Source organism: Schistocerca nitens, chromosome 8 (assembly GCF_023898315.1).
Source record: "Schistocerca nitens isolate TAMUIC-IGC-003100 chromosome 8, iqSchNite1.1, whole genome shotgun sequence".
In the NCBI taxonomy this organism is placed as follows: Eukaryota; Metazoa; Arthropoda; class Insecta; order Orthoptera; family Acrididae; genus Schistocerca; species Schistocerca nitens.
Genome location: NC_064621.1, coordinates 26,293,681 through 26,318,303, shown reverse-complemented (window position 1 = coordinate 26,318,303; position 24,623 = coordinate 26,293,681). Strand labels below are relative to the sequence as shown.

The window sequence follows — 24,623 nt, the reverse complement described above, 5'->3', positions numbered from 1 at the left end:
CCGGATGAAAAAATTCCCGGGTTTTCTCCCGGATGAAAAAATTCCCGGGTTTTTCCCGGATTTTCCGGTTGTCCCGGGTTGTATACACACTGAGTAAGCATGGTGCCACCCCACAAGGGGTTATGGGTATTAAAATCTCCCAAAAGTAGGAAAGATTTACGGAGTTCATCAATCAGTGCAGCCAAATTCATTCAGGGATACTGCACCATCTGAAGAAAGATATATGTTGCAAACAGTTATTTCCTGTGTCGTCCTTATACTGACAACCACAGCTTCAAGAGAGGTTTGAAGGGGCACAGGTTCACTGCACACTGAGTTCAGGACATGGACATAAACTCCACCTGACACTCTATTACAGTCTCTACGGTTCTTTTAATATCCCCTATAGCCACGGAAGGCAGGGGGTCCACATTCCTGGGAACCAGGTTTCCTGGAGGGCAATGCAGAAAGCAGGTGTAAAGCTTAACAGTTGCCATAGCTCAGTCACGTGGTGGAAAAAACTGCAGAAATTCCATAGGAGGATGACGTTATCATGAGGCTGGGAAGGCACGAAGCAAGCAAGAAGGCAGGTTACGCCTCAGCGTGACCTGCTGCCACCGATTGAGTATTTGTATCCATTCCTATTGTGGATGAGGCATCAGTGAGATCCAGGTCCTCAGGGGATGCTAAGATCTCCACCTCATCCTCAGCTGCAGAATTGGTAGAGAGTGGTGGTGTTGGGGCCATGGGAGGATCCTAATTATTAGCAGACTTCTTTGTTTGCTTGCCCTCTTGCTTCTCTTTAGGAACTTGCTAGGAGGACTTCTCCGAAATAGCTTCATGCATGGAGGAAGACCATGAAGTTCTTCGTCCAGCAGCTTTTAGCTTTTGGCTTCTTTAGCCACTGTAGAATGTCTTCTGTGGCATTAGTGGAGACAACAGAGGAGGCTGTTGCTTCTCTGGCTGGAGGGATGGGACAGATGTCCCCTCCATTTGGGGGGGGGGGGGGGGCTTGCTCCTGAAGTATGTACTTTGGGAACAACGGAAGGAGATTTTCCCCCTACCACCAAGGGCGCAGATGTACTCTGGAAGCCCAGAGGGCCCACTGTTTGTGGAACAGTGTGTGGTGCGACTGATACTTGTGACGGCAATGGTAATGTAGCTGCAGCACATGTGGACGACAACCGAATGGGGTGTTATCATTCAAATTTACGTTTAGCCTCTTGGTAAGTCAACCAGTCCAGGGTCTTTTACTCCACGATTTTCTGCTCCTTTTGGAGTACTGTGCAGTCTGGCGAGCAGGGGGAGTGGTTCTCTCCACAGTTGATACAAGTGGGACGAGGTATACATGGAATATCTGGATGCAGTGGACGTCCGCAGTCTCGACATGCAGCACTGGAACTGCAGTGGGAAGACGTGCCAGAATTTCCAGCAATTAAAGCACTGCATAGGGGGAGGGGTGTATGACATTAAGTTACAGCAATAAACCATCACCTTGATCTTTCCAGGCAATGAATCACCTTCAAAGGCCAAGATGAAGGCATCAGTAGCAACCCTGTTGTCTTTGGATCCCCTGTAAATGCGCCAGAAGAAATGAACACCCCATCGTTCTAGATTGGTGTGGAGCTCGTCATCAGGCTGCAAGAGGAGGTCACGATGGAAAATAATCCCCTGGACTATGTTGAGGCTTTTATGGGGAGTGACAGAAACAGAAATATCACCTAGCGAGTAATGCCAGAGATTGGGCTGTGGATGCTGTCTCAAGCAAGACTGCACCGCTTCTCATCTTCGACAGCACTGTCACTTCCTCAAACTTATCCTCAAGATGGTCAACAAAAAATTGAGGCTTTGTAAGTCGAAAGGACCCTGTCCATTCCGCTACAGACTAAACACCGAGGCGAATATGGCTCTCTTCTTTCTATAGCCTTTCGTTCCTCCCATTGTGTAGAGAAAGAGGGAAATGATTTAGGGTTATATGTGTCAGCATTGTACCCAATCCTGCTCTTCTTAGAGACTGCTGGTGCCGTACGGTCACCAGCAAGAGATGACAGTCCTCTTCATTGCGGGTCGTCCACCCTGATGCCACTCACTCCGAGCAGGGGCTCTCCCCACGGGCACCACCTAGCCACAGCAAAGGCCACCTGGCATGACGGCTGTTGCGGGGATACCTCAGGAAGACAGGCATCTACTCCTTGGCATATGTGGGGAGTTTACAGCTCAGGCATCAGCAGTGCAATCCCTGTGTTTTCAGTGGGCTACCACCAAATGGTTTCATGATGGCCCTGCCACAACGGACTGGCTACCATGCTGGATATTGGGTGCAGAGAAATCCAATATTGTTGTAGGGGCGAAAGAGGACAGGAGACAACAGAAGAAGATGACATACCCTGGAAAGTGTCCTTGCCTAAGTAGCTGAATTGCAGGTGGAGATGCAAATCCGTGACAAGAGGTTCAGGAGATTGAATCTAAGGGCACTATGGATAACTTATGCGTCACGTAAGGTGTCCTTCCCCAAATGGCCCGCAGTTCTATAGACTTTGGAAAGTGGCAGGTCACCCCTGGACCTGCAGGGGGACCTATTCCTTAGTCACAGCATCTAGATTTCCTAGACAAAAACTGATGCAGGAGTCTAGAAAGTGCAGCCTCAAGCTCATCGAAGCATCCAATACTTTGGAATTATCTAGCATGTTTCTAACTAATTCTCATAAACAACGTCTCTGAAGCTGCCAAAAAACTTCTTGGCAATTTGTTAAAGGATAACTGAGATTACCTTTATATTTCATTCATTTTGTTTTAACTGTTTTGTCTTTTGTTGGTTTCCAAACATCAAGATTGATGAAAACCTCTCTCTCTCCTCATAACTTATCACAGCCATGGTAACTGACGTGACACACACTTGAAAGTGTCACCATAGTCTGGTAGGACTTTAATAAATTATATCAAAATGCGAAGTAGAGGCAAAAGCTTTTTTACGCCCACCTTTGAATCAAATAGTATTTTGACATAGTAATTATCCTTATTTTTTGAGATCATTGCTTTCTTTTGCATGTCTGTCCAATTTGCATAGGAAGCAGGGGCCCTTTCTCACAGCTTGAACACACTCGATGTGGCACCAATGACTTATCTAATCGCTAAAAGTACACAAAATACATTTCTTTGACAAAGTAATTTCTTTGACAAGTCTGAGATTGTCCCCTGCTGCTTTTTCACTACCAGTTTGTCAGAGATTTATTGTAAGTGGTCACTAAAATTAATGTAGCCTCTTGAAACCATGAAATTCATAAAAGCAAGTGTCAGTCAGTTTAACACCTGTTGCTGAAGTTTGCTCAAAAATGATATCTACAAGAAACACATACACCTCAACATTACAATACCACCAAAATATAGAGGTAGCTGTATTGTAGACAAAAAAAATTAAATATTTTTTGCAGCAGGCGAAACTGCAAATCTTCATAAAACTGGCTTTATCATAACAATTAAATAGCTACATTTTTCATACCTCACAGAAATCCTAAATGTGTGTCAAAACTGCATGTTACTGAAACTCTACCTACTTTACCTAAAGTTAGCAACCAAAAAAACTCCAGCAAAATCCTTTAATTTTAGGAAAACAAATTTACTGTCAACCATAGAAACACACACACACACACACAAACACACACACAATTACAATCAGTGTGAAAAAGTTTAAAGGAATTTCACAGGCATTATTTGCTGTGAACAGTTTATAGTCTTTGACAGCAGCCGTTAATGACTGATCAAGACTGACAAAAATGTGTCAAACTTTGCATAGCACTGACTACACAATTAAAATTAAATTTTTAACTCCTGAACATGCACTTACACTGCTATGACAACTGCCACACACTGATGAGCAAAAATAGTAAAAACATGTAAATAAGAAGAAGTTTGACATTTTTCCACTGAACTGTATTTTAAATTACTTCATTCTGCACTACTAGTTCCGGGCAAAGACCTGTGCCTGCCCTTATAAAGACCCTATTCATGTTGGGTGTCACTGGTGTAGTGCTGCATGCACACAGTGGACTGGGTCGCGGTGGCTAGTGACTGTGCTCCCCTGGCGGCCACCTCGGGTAGCTGTGGGAATGCAGTGTGAGTGTCAGTGTGCACAATGCTTGCCATAGCGGTCCAACTGTAGATAGTAGGTTTAGTAACCGGCAAGGTACAAGTCACTTCCTTCCTTGTGGGGGTAAGACCACACATTGGTGTCCGAGATGCTATGACTGAAGAGACATCCATGGTGTCCATGGTAGTGCCAGGGGCAGCAGCCAAAGGCATAAGAAGTTCCTCAATCCACCAGGACTGGCACACACAGATGAAAGTGAGTGGGGCAAGGGCATCCCTGCCACTCTCGGACACTGAGTGACTGGTGCACAGGACTGGCAGCAAGGGGGTAGGAGCTATCTGGATGTTGGAATCCACAATGATGAGCGATGGCAAGGGCAGCAACAACAGCAAACTGAAGAGGAGAAGCTCTGGTGATGGAGACGCATCTTCTGTCCCCACTGACAGCAGCATCTTCTCAGTGCAGTGGAAGGTGCCGGTACCAGTTGTAGGGAGCAAAGCCCCTGTTGATGCTGATGAAGCCCCAACTGTCAGGGTAAGTGGACACGACCCGGCCTGCTTGATCCTCGAATCAGCCAGGGGTGTGAAGAATGAGGTGAGGTGTTCGGCCTTCAGCCCCAGGATGCAACAGGTTCTGGTGGAATGCCAAAGTCAATCTTTGGTGTGAACCATGAAGATACAATGACCGTGCTGGCTTTGAATGATGGCCAGAATCCAGTGAGGGTACTGTCCAAATGCTGTAGCCCAGTCTAGTGTGTCAGGGACAAACATCAACAAAACTGGCATCACTGGGTGATGTTTGCCCACCAGCAAGAGGCTGAGCAGTGTCTGTGGCTGACGGCCATGCAGGAGCTTGGCAGCACTCTTGGCCTCAACTGGCATCGTTCTGTAAGAGCTTCAGTAGGGAAATCTTCTACATACTTGCACATCTGCATTTTAAACAATCAGTCAAGGCATTCCATCTTGCCATTTGACTGCTGATGGAAGAGAGGCACTGTGACGTGGCAAATGCCATTGTCCATATGAAAGTCATTAAAAGATTGTGCCACGTACTGAGAACCATTGCCTGAAACTGGGGTGAAAGGGAAGCCTTCTATGGAGAATACCTTTGACATGGCCTTGACAATCACATCTGCTGTCACAGACAGACAACAAATGTAATAAGGAAAACAAGAAAAAGTGTATATTGCTAATAAGCAGAAACTCCAAAAAAGGACCAACAAATCAGTGTGGACTCTCTCCCATTGCTGTGTAGGGGCCAGCCGTGGCGAAAAATAATGCGCGTGCCTCCTGCTGACGTGAGCACTTGCGCTTGCAACAGCCCACAACATGTTCCACCTCCCATTTGATTCCAGGCCAAAACACATGGCAACATGCGAATAGTTTTGTGTGAGAGATCCCCAGTGACCCTGATGTAATAAGCGGAGGACCTCCCATCACAGAGCTGCTGGAACCATGACACAGGGTTAAACTCTTTTGTGGACAAGAGAATGATGATGATGGTGCAATGCATAAAAATTCTGAAACTGGTCTGATGCCCAGCTTGGAGGACACCTGGGCCACCCATGTTATATTATTGTAGAATCTGTCAGAGCACCGGACCTGCCATCACGCAGAAGCAATATGGGAACTGGTGATAATGGACAAGTCATCAAACCCTGTGCTATTCCTCCATATCCAGATGAAAACAAAGCAATTCCCAAAGCAATTCCTCCTGCTCAAGTGAGTGGCAGGGCCCATGGGAAGCTGGAACAGAACATCCAAGTTCACATGTCATGACATAGGATGAAAATGAATCTCATAATTGTACTGGGACAAGAACAGAACTCAGTGCTGATGTTGATGAGCAGCTTTGTTTGGTAAGGACCCCGACGGGCTAAACTGGGAAACGGAGGCTTATGGTTGGTAAATAAATGAAATTTTGCACCATACAAGAACATGGAATTTTTTAAAGGCATAGACAATAGGAAGAGCTTCTTTTCTGCCTGAGAATAATGTTTCTGAAATGAGTTGACTGTTTTTGATGCAAAGGCAATAGGCTGTTCCCAACCATCTGAATGGTTATGCAGCAGGACCAATCCTGCCCCTTACTTGGATTCATCCATAGCCAGGACCAGATACTTGCAGGGTTGAAATGTTGCAAGATGTGGCATGGAGCAAAGATTATTCTTAAAGCTGCACAAAGGCATACTCACAATCTGCAGACCAAACAAAAGGAGCACTTTTCTGAAGCAACAGGTGTAAGAGGAGGGTGATAATAAGCGCTCTGGGAATAAACTTGTGACAGTATGCCTCTTTGCTGAGGAATTCTTGAAGTTCCCATAGGTCAGATTGACGGGGAAAAGCCATAATGGTGGTGACATGTTGTTCCATGGGGCACATGTTTTGCCATGAAATTTCATGAAGCAAAAAAATTTTGGAAAGCTGGTAAAAGTGAGATTCAATGAGATTACATTTGAGGACTGTGACTTATAGAACAGTAAATAAAGTGATCTTCCATGGTAACACCAGCATGGTGATATCATAAAGATAGTTAATGTGATGAGGGGAAACCAGCATAAACAAATCTAAAAAATGTTGAAAGATGGGAGGCACACTAGTGACCCCAAACATCAGCCTTTCATACAAATAGAGCCCAAAAGGTGATTAACCACAAGCAACTCTTTTGATGCTTCATCCAGTGAAAACTGAAGGTAGGCTTCAGTCCAGTCAGTTTTTGAAAAGAATTGGCCCCCAGCCACCTTTGTGAGCCTGTCCTCTGGATAAGGCAGGGGTCAAGTGTCGATGACTGCCTGTGCATTGACAGTCATGTTGCCACAGAGCTGAAGCTAACTGGATGGCTTCTTTACAATTACTAAGGGTGTAGGCCACTTACCTGGGGTAATTGATCTCTTCACTTCCACAGATGTTAAATGACCCAGGTTGCATAAAGCTAATGGCACCAGCCATTCCTGAAGAAAACAAAGACAGGAGGAGGGTTTTAGGGTGATGTGTGATGTGTGCCATGAAATTGTTTGCACAATCTCCCCCTGGGCCAAACAGATCCAAAAACTCAGAACGCAAGGAATTCAATTCATGATAAGCCACTTGGTCTGGCACCTGATACATCACATCATAAACTACCAAGTATGTAACGGAACAGATAACCCTGACAACTGACTTGTAAACTATGTCAGCTGTGAATGTCTGAGAAAAGTATCTGCTGTTTGTTATAGGTTACCAACAGAAGCTTGATGCATGCCAACAGTGGAGATCCTAGCCTGGTATATGTCTGTTAGTAGAGTAGGGGCACAGTGGCCCCATGTTAGTTTGTAGGATTAATGGCTTATCAATCACCTGCACTTCAGTGAAAAGTTTGTTGTGGCCTGGAGACAATGGCAAATATGATAACAAAACAATATGAATATCGACATATATTGATTCATGCAATGAAACCTGATGAGTGCAGGTGGGAAGGGGAGCTAGATATTAGCGTATGACAGCTATGTGATTGATCTTTCTTTTTTTTTTTCTTTTACATTTATGCCAGGAGACCCATTGCCTGGTGCAGGCCATCCACCCACTTGTGCTGTACAAAATAAGAGGGGGATGAAAGAAGTCATTCACTGTTTCTGCTGCTGATGACATGTTTGTTGATGTCAGCCTGGTTAGCATGTTTGTACTGCGGCTACCTCCTCTTGCCCCTAGTGCAGTAGGCTCCATGCGCTGGGGCTGCATGCTGTCAACAGCTGAGACATCACTCCAAGCCTCTAATTGGTGGCCCAGGTATGGGAGACCTCAGACACTTGTGTGCAGTATTAAAAACCTCTTCCAGTGTATGTTACGGAAACTGAGGGGCACATTGATGCACCTGCTTATCTGGGGCTAAACGAAGGGTTGCATCTCAGACTATGGTTTCCACGTAAGGCTCCTAAGACTTATCCGCAATGTATCAACACTTAATGACTGAGGCCGAGAAACTCGGCTGCCCAAGCTCAATAAGACTGCTACAGTTGTTTGCAACATTGGTAGAACTCAACACATGCAGTGGCTACATGCGTATGCTTCTGGTGACAGGAGGACAGTAAACTACACAAATCATAAAAAGTAAGTGATGCTGGTTCTTGCAGAGGAGCTAACTGGCACAATAAGTGACATATATGAGGGGGTATCCACAATAGGAAAAGAGCCTTACCAACCTCTGTGTAGACCATCTGGAACACAATGAAATGTGAGTGAAGTGGCATCTCTTAAGCATCTCAGTCTTCTGCAGATTCACTGTTGAGGGGCAAAAGGCAACAAGTGAACAACTGATGGTAGATCCTGGGTCAACTTAGTTGACAACCGTTCCAACATAGCCATATGTGCCTGCTGTTGATGCAGAAGTGACTGGAGTAAAGCCTCCATGGAAGAGACGAATGGCAGAAAACAGCATCCAAACACAGGAGAGATGCTGTATTTCTCCTAGACTGTTCAACCTGTGTATTAAGGAACAGCGAAGGAAATAAAAGAATGATTGGAAATTGGGATTAAATTTAAAGCTGAAAGGGTAGGAATGTAAGATCCATTGATGCCACATTATTATCTTCTCTGGAAATGAGGAAACATTACAGGACCTGCTAAATGGAATGGACAACTTACTGATTACAAATTGTGAGTTGAGAGTAAACCAAAGAAAGACAAAAGTAATGAGCTGCAGCAGAAATGAGATTACTGACAAACTAAAAATTAAAATTGAGCACTGTATAGAAGTTGAGGTTAACAAATTTCATATCTTGGATGTAAAATAAACTATAGTGCATTAAACAGGGAGGATATAAATCAGACTAGCACAGACAAAGAGGACAGTCCTTTCCAAAAGATGTCTTTTAATATGAAACATACGCCTTAGCAGGAGAAAGAAATTTTTTGATAATGTAGGATTGGAGCACAGCATTACTTTGGAAGTAAATTCCTCTAAGCTCAAAATATGTGAGAATTATGGATCAATGTTATTGCAGTGCAGTTTTTTGACACGTGATATGTGTCCTACAGCAGAGGGATGAGACAGTCAAAACTGTTTTGTTGCTTGGTGCAGCTCCACAGCATGTTACACATGTAGATCAAAAGTTTCTGTAAGGACTGGTGGTACAAATATTGCTGACTGCTGGCCAATTTTGATCTTAGTTCAGAAAATGAACCCAGTTTGTGAGTTCACTGTATTTTTCAAGAATAAACATGGATCAGCTGAATGAAGTTCATTGTTGATGTAAATAGCTTGAAGTTTGCTTGGCAACATCAGCAAATCAGCTATCAACACTTCGACACAATCACATCAGTTAAATATCTTGGCATAACATTGCAAAACAAAAGGCAGCATGCAAGGTCAGTTATAGGGAAGATGAGTTGGAAGAATTCTAGGAAAGTGTGCTCATCTGCAAGGGAGACAGCATACACAACACTTGTGTGACCCATTCTTGAGTACCGCTCAATCAGCTGTTGTTGTGTTGCATAAATGCTCTGTGAATTCAAATAGAAATCCCTGGCAGGAAGAAGACATTCTTTTCAAAACACAACTGAAAAAGTTTATAGAGAACCACTATTTGTGACAGACTGCAAAACGATCCTACTGCCACCGACATACATCTCACCTAAGGAGACAAAGACAGGGTAAGAGAAATCTGGGCTCATACAGAAGCATATCGATAGTTGATTTTCCCTCACTCCATTTGTGAGCAGAACAGGAAAGGAAATGACTAGCAGTATTATAGGGGACCCTCCGTCATGCACTGTATGGTGGCTTGCAGAGTATGTGTGTAGATGTAGAAGTGAATCATACATTGTAGATAAACAATATTTTTTATCTAATGTTTTGTGTTGTAGAGATGGAAGGAAATAAGCTGAAGAAACTTCTCCGAGTTCCTCAAGAAACTTCTCCCCAACTGCAAAACATCAAAATAGTCAGATAGCTGCCAAGTAAATGAAAGACACAATATGATTCTCAGCATATGAGGCTCTCGAACGTAGAACACTGCCTACACTAGTGCCCCTGAACATTAAGAAAACACCAAGTGGCATATTCAAATGATGTGGTTTCAAAATGTAGTACTGTCATAATTATCTTTGTAACCAATATCTTAGACACAGAGGAAACATCTTTTGACAGCTGATCTTGGACAATTGGTGTGTCCATTAGGTGGGTTGACTGATTTGATCGGGAACACAAACTGAGGTGTAACATTATAATTTCAGAATTTATCAATCATGATGAAAACATACATACTGCAGATCATTGGGCATGGATTTAGGTGGATAAGAGTTTCCATGCTTCCCAAGGGTTTATATCATTATTATTCAATGTTAAAGAAACTATTGATGCAGACCATGGCAAAAATATACATTTACATTTTATGTGTAGGCAAAGCTGCATCAGCCTGAACGGTATACCCATGTCTTCCTCAGACCTCTGAGCAGACTTACCCGTCCAAATATATTGGGACTTATAGTTTTATGTGGATTCTACCCCACAATGCAATTTGGCATTTTGCTTATTAACAAATATTGCCAAAAGGTATAAGAAAAGTCATCAGTCTGACCTCCTTTAGTTATTGTGCAGTAAATATGACTTTGACAACTGATTTTATGTTTATTCTCTACTTGGTGGACACAACAGCCTCAAAAAATTTGAAGGACATTGTCCCACTTGACTGCATTTTAAAATTTCTGTATTTTGCACTACTAGTTTTGCAAATGGTCCATTCTCAGGTACTTCATCCTTGTCAGAAAATCACATGGCATGCGTATTTGTAGACAGCACTGTTGTCAACATTGACCGTATTGTAATGCATTACTGTAAATCGTACTTACACATTTTTTTCATAGCTCAGTTGTTAAATGTGTTTGAAATACGTAAATTACTTCACCGTATTCTTGTTTCTGTCATTCCATGACTGAATAAATTTTAACTATTTTGCGGCTGTGTGTTTCCTTGTGTTCCTACGTAGAACACATACAAGGCTACACTCCACATGAATAATTTCAGAAAAGACTTCATAATTGACAGCCTGCATTTCATATACCATTTACTTTGGCCACCATCGGTTATTTTGCTGCCCAAATAGAACAACGCACCGACTATTTTTAGTGTTTCATTTATTAATCTAAATCCGCCAGCATCATCTGAGTTAATTACACTACTTTCCATTACCTTTCTTCATTTACTTTTGTTGATGTTCACCTTATGATCTCTTCACACAGAATTAAAATATCACTGGCAAGTCTGCAAAGTTCTTTTATTTTATCTCCCTGAACTTCAATTCTCTTTCTAAATTTATCCTGATGGCTTCCACATTCACCTGACATTACGTCATCTGATTTTTTTTCCTTTGGGGCTTTAGAAAATATTGCACCTATGTCCTGCCACTATCTAATGGTTTGCAGAGATGGGACATAAACTGAAGATTCTATTGTTTCTCTTACTTTTGACTTGTCAACCAAAGTTTAGAAGAAATTGCATTTTAGGTTAGATGTGTCTCATAGAAGTACAAGTGCACATATTGAACATTTGTAAGGAAAACTATGTTAATTTACCTTCAACTTCACGTATTACTCTTTGTAATTAGACTGAATTAAACTGTTATAATACACTATTGAAACTGGGACATTCCTTTATGGATGGTGAGTATTTTACTTCTGCTATCCTAAAAATTACAAATTCTCTGGAGCACATTCTCTCTCTCTCTCTCTCTCTCTCTCTCTCTCTATCTCTATCTCTATATTTTCTTCTCCCCTCCTTACCAATCCCTCTCCCTTTCTCTCTCCCCTCTCTGTCTCCACCTCCACTATCATCTACACTTCATCTCTCTTTCTCCCCCTCCCCCCTCTGTCTCACCCTCTCTCTCTCTTATATGTTCTACCATCTCAAATCCTTTCCACTCGTTGTGCAGCCACAGAGTCATCTGTTGAAAGACTTGCCTGACACTTTCCCACTTTTCCCTCCTTGCCTTGGGCATCCTTCCTACCCCCTCCCCATGTCCACCCCTACCAGGCAACTGCTCTCAGCAACAAATAATCAGTAGTAAAGATAGATAACCAATAATCAGCCTCACCACAACTGCATGAACGTGTGTTTTGGTGTCTGCATGACTGTGTGTGTGAATGTATGTATTTTCACTGGAGAAAGAGCAAGAGTTTAAAATCTAGTGTAAATAGTACTTTTTGCTACATGTTTCTGTGTGCCATGCTTTGGGTACTATAACTGAATGATTCTCTTGCCCTTATGAAAGAAATGGTTAGTGCTAGATGCATTCTTAACAGTCACAGAAAAGCTTCATACATAAATGCCATAACTTGGAATATTAACTTCACTAAGACATGTAACTGTACTAAAAACTTGAATTTAACAGTCACTGTTTCTCCTGCAGGCAGTGTCACCTCTTGCTAAAAATAATCAGTTTACCAAAATCTGCAGACATTTTAAAAATGTGAAACCCTCTGACATAAGTAATATGGGATGTGTATTCCACATGAAACTTGGGCTAGGCCTGAATGGCTTGGGGAGAGAATATATAGCAAACTTGATAATCAAGGCAATTAAAGAAAACACAAAATAATTTCAAAACCAAAATGACCATCACAATTCCACCACCAGCCCCAACAGGAACACCAACAGCACTTTTAAAAGAGATAGAAGTGTTAGTGCCATCATCAATGCCAGTAAAAACTGCAAAAAGGCAAGGAGTCAACAGAAGCAACAGTGGATAACAGGTGATTGACAAGAAAACTATACTTCTTCATCATGCAAATGATTTTTAGATGAAGGAAAGAAAAATATTAAGTCTCCAAGATAAGCAGTGCTCAGTATTTCTCAGTTCGACACCAAAAAATCTAGTCCGCAGGCAATAGAGTGCAACAGCTAGAAGTGGAACTGCAAATTTTTGATAGCTCATTTGTTTGCATAACAGAACACTGGTGTGGGGGATCTGAACGAACACATGTAATTCCAAACTCATGCAACTTAGCCATCAAAGTAAAACCACTATAAAAGATGGTAGCTCATGCAGTTATGTACAGGAAGGGATTAATATAAAGTGATAAATGACATCATTTCACTACGTGATGGAAAACATGTAGAGAGGGAGAGGGATAGGAAAGTCATATATATTCCAAAGACTAACAACACTTTAATCTTACTGTCCTGCCTGTGGTGATATGGATACTTCCATTTCTAAATCTAAGAGCAAAAGTCTCATTTGTGAAGATTGGAACATCAACATGATGAACCCAGATGGGTTCTACAACACATTATTGAACACAATGTACAGCTAAACAACAACAATATTCATTAACACTGCCAAATGGGTTACTGAGCATTCAGTGTCAATCATTGATCATATACTAAATGACATAGAGAAAGAAAGTTGTGATATTGTTGTAGATAATGTTAGCCTTTCAGATCATACCACTCAGATTTTAAAATTAAACATAGGTGTAGAAAACAAAAATCTGAAATAATCACAAACAGATGGGCTATCTCTACACCAAAAGCAGTTGAATTTGTCATGCTGATGAACAATGAAATATTGGAAGATGTGTACAAGGAGACAAGCATGAATGGGAAGTTTTGAAAGTTTCTATTGATACTGAAGTTCCAATCTGAAGAAATGTATCCAGCTGTACTAAGAATAATTAAAGCATAAAACAAAAATAACTGGGCAAGTAATGGGATAAGGAAATCCTCTGTGAATCTTAAGCAGCTCAGCAGCATTTTAAAAAATCAAAATGATCCTGTATTTCAAAACTATTACCACACATGAAAGAGGATGCATAGAAAAGCTTCACTAACAGCATAAAAGTCTCGAAGTAACAGATTTTTAAAAAAAGGCAGAAAACAAGTGAACATACAATTTCAGCATAGTGGTACCACAATACATGATCCTAAAAAGCTAGCAAACTTTGCAAATAAATGCCTCACAACATAGCTACCAAGCTACAACACAAGTCTGACATTAGCTTGTACAAACTCTGAACTATGAACCAAACTCAATGACACTATGAGCCAGATTGCTTCCCAGTGACAATAAAGTATGTAAAAGTCCTGCCTCTACATAAGAAAGATAATCCATAAAATATAAAAAATTATAGGCTCATCTCTTTACTCTCATCATTTTCAAAAGTAATAGAAACCAAATGAGGAATCAGGGTACTTGACAAAGTACAAAGTTATGTGCAAAGAACAGTTTGGTGTCATGTTTAGTAAAAGCACAAGAACAGCTATCGCTCAGTTTACAAATGATGTTCTGGAGGAACTAGATAAAGGTGATCATAGTAATCTCGCTTAACTTTACCAAAGTCTTTAATACCGTAGACCATAAAATTCTGTTAAATAAACTGGATGCACCAGGATTACGATGGGTAGCACATAAGTCATTTCATTTATACCTGAAAAACAAAAACAGAGTGCAATGGGTGGAGATATCTGAGACAATATTCAGTGATACCACGAAACACCTTTCATAGCCAGAATACATTAATACTAGAGTCCCATAAGAAAGTGTGCCAGAAGCAATACTGGTCTTGACATGTATCAAGTATTTTTCCCAGAGTGTCGAAGATAGTGAAACAGGAAGAAACAGAAGTTTGTTTAAGAATGATTGTGTCAAGAAATTAACAAAACTTTGTGATAAGTCAATCACTTTTTTATGGTACAATCATAAATAGTTTCAGCCACAATGGCCATCTTCAGATACTACAAGTGGCATTTGGGGAACACACATTTGACAATGCATGAACATGTGTTCACCGAAGGCTATTTTTAGCCTCTGATGATGGTCGTTGAGGCCAAAAACAGTTTGACTGTCAAATGAAACTATATGGTTACACAGGCTTTTTCAAGTCTCAAACCTCTGTATAAGGACTCTGAAGCGATGAATTAAAATTTGTACCACGGCTGTGATTTGAGCCCAGTCTCTGGCTCACTAGGCAGATGCAGTAACCATAATGCTAGCCTGGCACAGTGGCTTTGCACAACTGCACAGACTACCCTAGCACGCCTCCATCCTCAATACAAATTCCCATTCATTCCTCAGCCCACTTGGTATTCGCCCTAAACTTGAACTGCATTTCAGGGGCGCCCCAAATGTATTGAAATACCACCTTAGCACTGAACAAACTGGGCGATCCTGCCTGAAATCCAGGCATAGATGCTTTAATCAAAACTACATGGTTCCGCAGACCTTTTCAAGTCTCAACTATCTGCAATGTATATATGCAGACTAAACAAAGAGTACTGTCTATGGATGGATAAATAAAATATTTAATTAAAGCAAGTGTTAGTGATGATTCAATTATGCTCTGTGCAAAATTTTACCAGTCAGCTTTCTCTTTCATTCCTTTTCCCCAGTCCATGTTGTTCTACTATTATTCCTTATCTACCTTTTACTACAGTCATATTACAGTCTCCGGTTACAATTAAATTTTCATTGCCGCTGACTATCTGAATAATTTCCTTCATCTCATTATACGTTATTTCAATCTCTACACCATCTGCAGTGCTAGATGGTATACAAACTTGTACTACTGTGGTATGCATTGGCTTCAACTACCTCAGTTACAATAATACATTCACTGTGCTGTATATAGCATATTTGATATTTCATATCATTGTGAGTAAGCCAAAAAACCAAAGCCACCCACACACTTTTGCATCAGATGTTGTGCAGTATCAGTCTCAATATGGAAATCATTTCAGAATAATAGAATGCACATTTTGAACATAAGACTGTAGGACATTAAGCCTAGTGACACAGCTTGCTCAGTGTGTGACAACTGGTGTTTATAACAAGCACTGGCAATCCTAACAATGGCAATTTTGCCACTCTCACGTGTCACGCCCAATTGGCTGGAACTTCCCAGCACGAAAAATGAATTTGGCCAGATGCCTCCTGTAATGGACAGTAATATATTTGGTGTTTTTTCTGCATCCTGACTAGCAGCAGTAAGTCCTGTTTTTATATATCATAATAAACATAACTGAAATAAATGAAAGGATTGAACGATTCTGAGGGGGCTCTGATCCATCCTCACTGTTGATTTTGGGACCTCCCAGATCCATAGGTTTCAATGTGTCGCATAAAACAATGGTGGATTCCTCTTCCAAGTTAGCACCTAGAGTAGTAGTAGAAACTGAGTATTATAAAGGGTAGGAACTGATCCCAAAATAAGGTCAGATTGTTAGTCTGAAATGCTTGTTCTTTGAGGCTTTTTCCGTTAGGTTCTTCTATCCTATTTGTCATTGGGAGCTGTGTTAGTTTCTTTGATCAGTACAGCAAAATAATGTGGAAAAATTGTTTAGTGACAAATAAAACTTGTATTTTATTAACACATTTTACATATAGGCTATGCACACAATCTCACTGCCAATCAAAATCCATAGAATATTATTTCACAGAGGTCTAAAGCACTCAGCACTAAGTGTCCTACGCACAACTTTACACACACTGGAAAAATATTTTGTTCACATTTCTCCAAAACTCCCCTGTAAACAAATATTTTTTCAGATATTGAACAGTACACACCATAGGTTAAACCATTATGTTTCACCAACTTCTGAAACTTGTCTTAATTTAGAAGCTTTGTTAGGAGATCTGATAAATTTCTTCTGAGCATAGATAATTGATGGTTATATTTCTCTGCTCCAGATGATCTCTGTTAAAGTGATGCTTTATGTCAATATGTTTGGATCTCACACTGGTGACATTACTGTCACAAAATATCACAGTTGGTTTTATTTTTGTAGTACACCCCGATAGCTGAGTGTGCAGAATGGCGGTCTGTCACGCCAAGGGGGCCGGGTTTGATTCCCGGCTGGGTCGGAGATTTTCTCTTCTCAGGGACTGGGTGTTGTGTTGTCCTCATTATCATTTCATCCCCAACAGTGGAAGGCAATGGGAAACCACCACTGGAATCACTTCCCTAGACACTCATGCGGTGGACCTGATCCAAAGAACTTCTTGAACAGTGGAGGATAAAGTCACATATTCAGCTTCCATGGTGCTCAAAGCATCTGTCCTCAGTCTCTTACATGACCAGGATATCAATTTATTTATTTATTTGTTGTCCATATAACAAAAAGTTTTCGGACATCCTCTAATTAGTATAAAGCAACTTCCAGTCCCTCTCTGCATCACTGTACCCTTCTAAATTTACAGTTCCCTTTTTAGCATATTTCTGCTTATAACCAGTAGTTCCCTATAAATATCTTAATATTCTCTTGATTGCCATCTGACTTTTTCTCTTGGATCACTGCAAAAACATACTTGGATCTGCTTATGACTGTGACATGCCTAGTTTTATCAAAATTTTATGTAAGGATTTATCCCAACAATGGCCACACTGCTTAATCCGTACATATCTTCCTTCAATGGCCAAACTTTCCTTTTCCCTTGATAAGATCTTTTACCTTCATCAGGTGAGATCACATACATTTCCTCTTCCACATTTCCATTCAGATAGGCTGTTTTCACATTCATTTGATGAATTAATAGGTCTTCCCTTACTGCAAAAGCTAAAAGGTATGCTAATGCTGAATATTACACCACTGGTGAGAAATTCTCAAAATAATCTATTCCTTCTTTCTTACTTCGCCCTTTAAGTACCAATCTGGCCCTGAATTTTGGTACTGCACTCTGAGGATTTTTAATATTGAACACACATCTTGTTCCTAGTTGCTTTTTTATTTTCAAGTATGTCAACCCAATCTTATGCAGCAATATCCAAAAACAATTGTAATTCTTTTTCCATTGCCTCTTTCCAACTTTGAGGATTGGTGCCTGCCAAGGCTTCATCGACTGTGGTAGGTACACTGTTGAAGATTTGGGCAACATACATTTCATACTCTGGATATCTTTTTCGTTTTATTATACATGTAGAGCACCTTAAATTGACTTCCTCTAGTGAATCTTCATCCTCAATTTCAGGCAGCATGTCAGTTTGCTCTCCATCCATATCTTCCTCTATTTCAATTTCTATCTCTCCTTCAGCATTATCACACTTTATATTTGGTTGAATTACTTTATTATTTTGACTGTTTTCTTTTATTTTAAGTTTAGAATCCTCTAAAAATATTGCACCTCTATTGCTTAATATCTTCTGGAAAATCCAGGATGGAATGTAACCATATAGCAGTGAGTGGCAACTTTCCTTCTCATAATTGTTGCTTATCATCTTCTTGGAAAATCCAGGATGGAATGTAACCATATAGTTGTGAGTGGCAACTTTCCTTCTCATAATAGTTGCCTATTATCTTCTTATTCACAGGATTACAAAATATGTATCCTTTTGAATCCTCACAGTATCCATCAAATATATATTGCTGTGAATTTGCATCCCATTAACCTCTTAATGGTTTCGGAATCTGAACCATGGCTTCACATTCTAAGGCTTTAACTGCCTTAGGACTGTTTCTTCCCAGTCAAAACTTCATAAGATGTCTTGTTTCTCACAGCTTTGGTAGGTGATCTGTTAATTAAATACACCACTGTTGAAACTGCATCTGCCCAAAAACACTTAGATAGCTCAGCATCGCTTAGCATACCTCTTCCTTTCTCCACACTGGTTCTGTTGATATGTTCTGCAACTCCATTCTGAGAGGAACTGTAGTGATGGTAGTCTGGTGCTTGATACCATTTCATTCACCTGTTCCTTAAGCAGTACGTTTACATATTCTGATCCCTTTTCATTTATATATTCTGATCCAATGTCTGATCTAATAATTGTAATTTTTTCCCCTACTGTCTTTCAAACATTTTGCAATAAACAGCAAATACATCACTCACTTGAGTATTGGTACTTATAAAGTAAACATGAAGGTATCTACAAAAATCACCTATGAATGTCAGGAAATAGTAGCAACCTCCTAAGAATTTATTCTGCTTAGGTCCACAGAGATCAGTATGGATCAGTTACAAGACTTCCTCAGGTCTACTTTGACTTGATTTAAATGGAAATCTGGCCTGCTTCCCTTGAAAACACACCTCACACTGTGTATTATTCTTTCTGTAAGTTTCCATCCCAGTTGCCATATCCTTCAGTAAAGCCATCCTTTGTCTTTTCAAACGTCCAACATGAAACCTTTTGCAGCACAAACAGGACTGATGTAGCCTTTTCTATGTGAACATAATTTACTGGCTCAATCAAAAGGGTTGGTTTTGATTTTGCCTTCTGATCCATAGCAGAAAAACTTGATTACATAGACAGCAGTGTACCATTTATGATGCCCACAGGTCATCCACATGCAAATACACCTCAATGGAAAATTTCCAAGTTGCGTAATTCTTGTGGCCTATGAGCTGCTCTAATTGCAGTATCTGTGTTGTACTCACATTAACCATTATTTTATTCACTGTACACACAATGCAATTTTATATGAACTTTTGCACACTTTGCACAAAAACATGTCATTGTGAAATTTATTTTTTCACTTCAATCCACTGCTTGGCTGATAACCTGTTGGATTTTTTGTTTAGTGCACCAAAACGACATGGAAAAATAGTTTAGGGAAAAAATGTTATTAATACATGAACACATTTTACATATAGGATACATACACAACCTGTTTGCCAATCACCAACCACAGAATATCACTTCACACAGGTCAAATGCACTCAGCACAAAATGTCCTATTCACAACTACAAACACTGGAAAAAAACTTTATTCACATTTCTCTAACAAGCTGGTAGTCTTCTTTTGCCTCAGAGGCTACTTTTTAGAGAAATAATCCAAAACAACGTTTTAGAAAAATATGCTATATAGCAACAGATTCACAAAGTGGAAAGAGCTTATAGAATCATGAAGAGTGTATTAAATAAATTCTTATCTAAGAATATTAAAATAAGCACAACAGTAAATTGGTAAAACCAGAATTTACATATGCCATTAAATGCCAAATATTGAATTACAAGTTGAATAAACTAGTAAAATAAGCACAACAGTAAATTGGTAAAACCAGAATTTACATATGCCATTAAATGCCAAATATTGAATTACAAGTTGAATAAATTAGAAACATCCACAAGATCCATCCTTCATGAAATCCTCTCCAAATCCTCCCCACTCCACCAAGAGTGTCTTTCCGCCGTCCACCTAACCTTCGTAACCTCTTAGTTCATCCCTATGAAATCCCCATACCACCTTCCCTACCCTCTGGCTCCTATCCTTGTAACCGCCCCTGGTGTAAAACCTGTCCCATGCACCCTCCCACCACCACCTACTCCAACCTCAACTCCTTTGGTTCCATCAGATTCACCTGGTCCTACTCCAAATCCCATGCCACTTTCCTTGACGTTGACCTCCACCTGTCCAGTGGCCAGCTTCACACGACCGTCCACATCAAACCCACCAACAAGCAACAGTACCTCCATTATGACAGCTGCCACCCATTCCACATCAAATGGTCCCTTCCCTACAGCCTAGGTCTTCATGGCAAACGAATCTGCTCCAGTCCGGAATCCCTGAACCATTACACGAACAACCTGAAAACAGCTTTCGCATCCAGCTACTACCCTCCCGACCTGGTACAGAAGCAAATAACCAGAGCCACTTCCTCATCCCCTCAAACCCAGAACCTCCCACAGAAGAACCACAAAAGTGCCCCACTTGTGACAGGATACTTTCCGGGACTGGATCAGACTCTGAATGTGGCTCTCCAGCAGGAATACGACTTCCTCAAATCCTGCCCTGAAATGAGATCCAACCTCCATGAAATCCTCCCCACTCCACCAAGAGTGTCTTTCCGCCGTCCACCTAACCTTCGTAACCTGTTAGTTCATCCCTATGAAATCCCCAAACCACTTTCCCTACCCTCTGGCTCCTACCCTTGTAACTACCCCTGGTGTAAAACCTGTCCCATGCACCCTCCCACCACCACCTACTCCAGTCCTGTAACCCGGAAGGTGTACACGATCAAAGGCAGAGCCACGTGTGAAAGCACCCATGTGATTTACCAACTGACCTGCCTACACTGTGAAGCTTTCTATGTGGGAATGACCAGCAACAAACTGTCCATTCGCATGAATGGACACAGGCAGACAGTGTTTGTTGGTAATGAGGATCACCCTGTGGCTAAACATGCCTTGGTGCACGGCCAGCACATCTTGGCACAGTGTTACACCGTCCGGGTTATCTGGATACTTCCCACTAACACCAACCTGTCAGAACTCCGGAGATGGGAACTTGCCCTTCAGTATATCCTCTCCTCTCGTTATCCGCCAGGCCTCAATCTCCGCTAATTTCAAGTTGCCGCCACTCATACCTCACCCGTCTTTCAACATCTTTGCCTCTGTACTTCCGCCTCGACTGACATCTCTGCCCGAACTCTTTGCCTTTACAAATGTCTGCTCGTGTCTGTGTATGTGCGGATGGATATGCGTGTGTGTGCGAGTGTATACCTGTCCTTTTTTCCCCCAAGGTAAGTCTTTCCGCTCCCGGGATTGGAATGACTCCTTACCCTCTCCCTTAAAACCCACATCCTTTCATCTTTCCCTCTCCTTCCCTCTTTCCTGACGAAGCAACTGTTGGTTGCGAAAGCTAGAATTTTGTGTGTATGTTTGTGTTTGTTTGTGTGTCTGTAGACCTGCCAGCACTTTCATTTGGAATATATTTAATAGAGGGAAACATTCCACGTGGGAAAAACATATCTAAAAACAAAGATGATGTGACTTACCGAACGAAAGTGCTGGCAGGTCGACAGACATACAAACAAACAAACACAAAATTCAAGCTTTCGCAACAAACTGTTGCTTCATCGGGAAAGAGGGAAAGACGAAAGGATGTGGGTTTTAAAGGAGGGGGTAAGGAGTCATTCCAATCCCGGGAGCGGAAAGACTTACCTTGGGGGAAAAAAGGACAGGTATACACTCACACACACACATATCTATATCCATCTGTGCGGATTAAGGTTTTTCAAGAAGGATTGAGAAGCAAGGCTGGAATTGAGAAATTCCTGGAAGGTTTGGTGAGGGTGATTTTGAGGAAGAGGAGGTGGGTCCGGCTGTGACGGAGGATGGAACTGTTCCAGGCAGTGTTCAATTTGGATAGTGTCTTTAATTCTACTCCCAACATCCCCACTGCTGAAGCCCAGGCTATCCGTGATCTGAAGGCTGACCGATCTATCATCATTCTTCCGGCGGTCAAGGGTTCCACAACCGTGGTACTTGATCGTCGGGAGTATGTGGCTGAGGGACTGCGTCAGCTTTCAGACAACACTACACACAAAGTTTGCCAAGGTAATCCCATTCCTGATGTCCAGGCGGAGCTTCAAGGAATCCTCAGAACCTTAGGCCTCCTACAAAACCTTTCACCTGACTCCATCAACCTCCTGACCCCACCGACACCAAGCACCCCTACCTTCTACCTACTTCCTAAAATTCACAAACCTAATCATCCCGGCCACCCCATTGTAGCTGGTTACCAAGACCCCACAGAACGTATCTCTGCCTACGTAGATCAACACCTTCAACCCATTACATGCAGTCTCCCATCCTTCATCAAAAACACCAACCACTTTCTCGAACGCCTGGAATCCTTACCCAATCTGTTACCCCCGGAAACCATCCTTGTAACCATTGATGCCACTTCCTTATACACAAATATTCTGCATGTCCAGGGCCTCGCTGCAATGGAGCACTTCCTTTCACGCCGATCACCTGCCACCCTACCTAAAACCTCTTTCCTTATTACCTTAGCCAGCTTCATCCTGACTCATAACTTCTTCACTTTCGAAGGTCAGACATACCAACAATTAAAGGGAACATCCATGGGTACCAGGATGGCCCCCTCATACGCCAACCTATTTATGGGTCGCTTAGAGGAAGCCTTCTTGGTTACCCAGGCCTGCCAACCCAAAGTTTGGTACAGATTTATTGATGACATCTTCATGATCTGGACTCACAGTGAAGAAGAACTCCAGAATTTCCTCTCCAACCTCAACTCCTTTGGTTCCATCAGATTCACCTGGTCCTACTCCAAATCCCATGCCACTTTCCTTGACATTGACCTCCATCTGGCCAATGGCCAGCTTCACACGTCCGTCCACATCAAACCCACCAACAAGCAACAGTACCTCCATTATGACAGCTGCTACCCATTCTAAATAACTGTCCCTTCCCTACAGCCTAGGTGTTCGTGGCAAACGAATCTGCTCCTCCAGTCCGGAATCCCTGAACCATTACACGAACAACCTGAAAACAGCTTTCGCATCCAGCTACTACCCTCCCGACCTGGTACAGAAGCAAATAACCAGAGCCACTTCCTCATCCCCTCAAACCCAGAACCTCCCACAGAAGAACCACAAAAGTGCCCCACTTGTGACAGGATACTTTCCGGGACTGGATCAGACTCTGAATGTGGCTCTCCAGCAGGAATACGACTTCCTCAAATCCTGCCCTGAAATGAGATCCAACCTCCATGAAATCCTCCCCACTCCACCAAGAGTGTCTTTCAGCCGTCCACCTAACCTTCGTAACCTCTTGGTTCATCCCTATGAAATCCCCAAACCACCTTCTCTACCATCTGGTTCCTACCCTTGTAACTGCCCCCAGTGTAAAACCCGTCCCATGCACCCTCCTACCACCACCTACTTCAGTCATGTAACCCGGAAGGTGTACACAATCAAAGGCAGAGCCACATGTGAAAGCACCCACGTGATTTACCAATTGGCCTACCTACACTGTGAAGCTTTCTATCTGGGAATGAGCAGCAACAAACTGTCCATTCGCATGAATGGACACAGGCAGACAGTGTTTGTTGGTAATGAGGATCAACCTGTGGCTAAACATGCCTTGGTGCACGGCCAGCACATCTTGGCACAGTGTTACACCGTCCGGGTTATCTGGATACTACCCACTAACACCAACCTATCAGAACTGCGGAGATGGGAACTTGCCCTTCAGTATATCCTCTCTTTCCGTTACCCAGCAGGCCTCAATCTCCGCTAATTTCAGGTTGCCGCTGCTCATACCTCACCTGTCATTCAACAACATCTTTGCCTCTGTACTTCCGCCTCGACTGACATCTCTGCCCAAACACTTTGCCTTTACAAATGCCTCCTTGTGTCTGCATATGTGCGGATGGATATGTGTGTGTGTGTGTGTGTGTGTGTGTGTGTGTGTGTGTGTGCGTGTGTGTGTGTGTGTGTATACCTGTCCTGTTTTCCCCCTAAGGTAAGTCTTTCCGCTCCCGGGATTGGAATGACTCCTTATTCTCTCCCTTAAAACCCACATCCTTTTGTCTTTCCCTCTCCTTCCCCCTTTCCTGATGAAGCAACCGTGGGTTGCGAAAGCTTGAATTTCGTGTGTGTGTTTGTGTTTATTTGTGTGTCTATCAACATACCAATGCTTTCATTTGGTAAGTTACAGAATCTTTACTACACTAAAAATGCCAGAATGCTGGATATTAAGAAGCATTGTTGACACATATAATATAAAAAATAAGAAGGTAAAGACTGATGTCCTTTGGTCATTGGATGACAACAGATTCTAAAAACTTTTGGAAAAGAAGCTGATTACAAGCTGGATTGAGGAGGTAAAGAAAGATTTACTATTAA

At 41.8% G+C, this 24,623-nt stretch overlaps 1 protein-coding gene across 3 annotated transcripts in view; it reads right to left on the bottom strand.

Annotated features, from left to right (window-relative positions):
- LOC126198524 (1-phosphatidylinositol 4,5-bisphosphate phosphodiesterase-like) overlaps positions 1 to 24,623 on the bottom strand; it is a 590,920-nt gene that overhangs the window by 338,983 nt on the left and 227,314 nt on the right. The gene's annotated exons all lie outside the window — the stretch shown is intronic.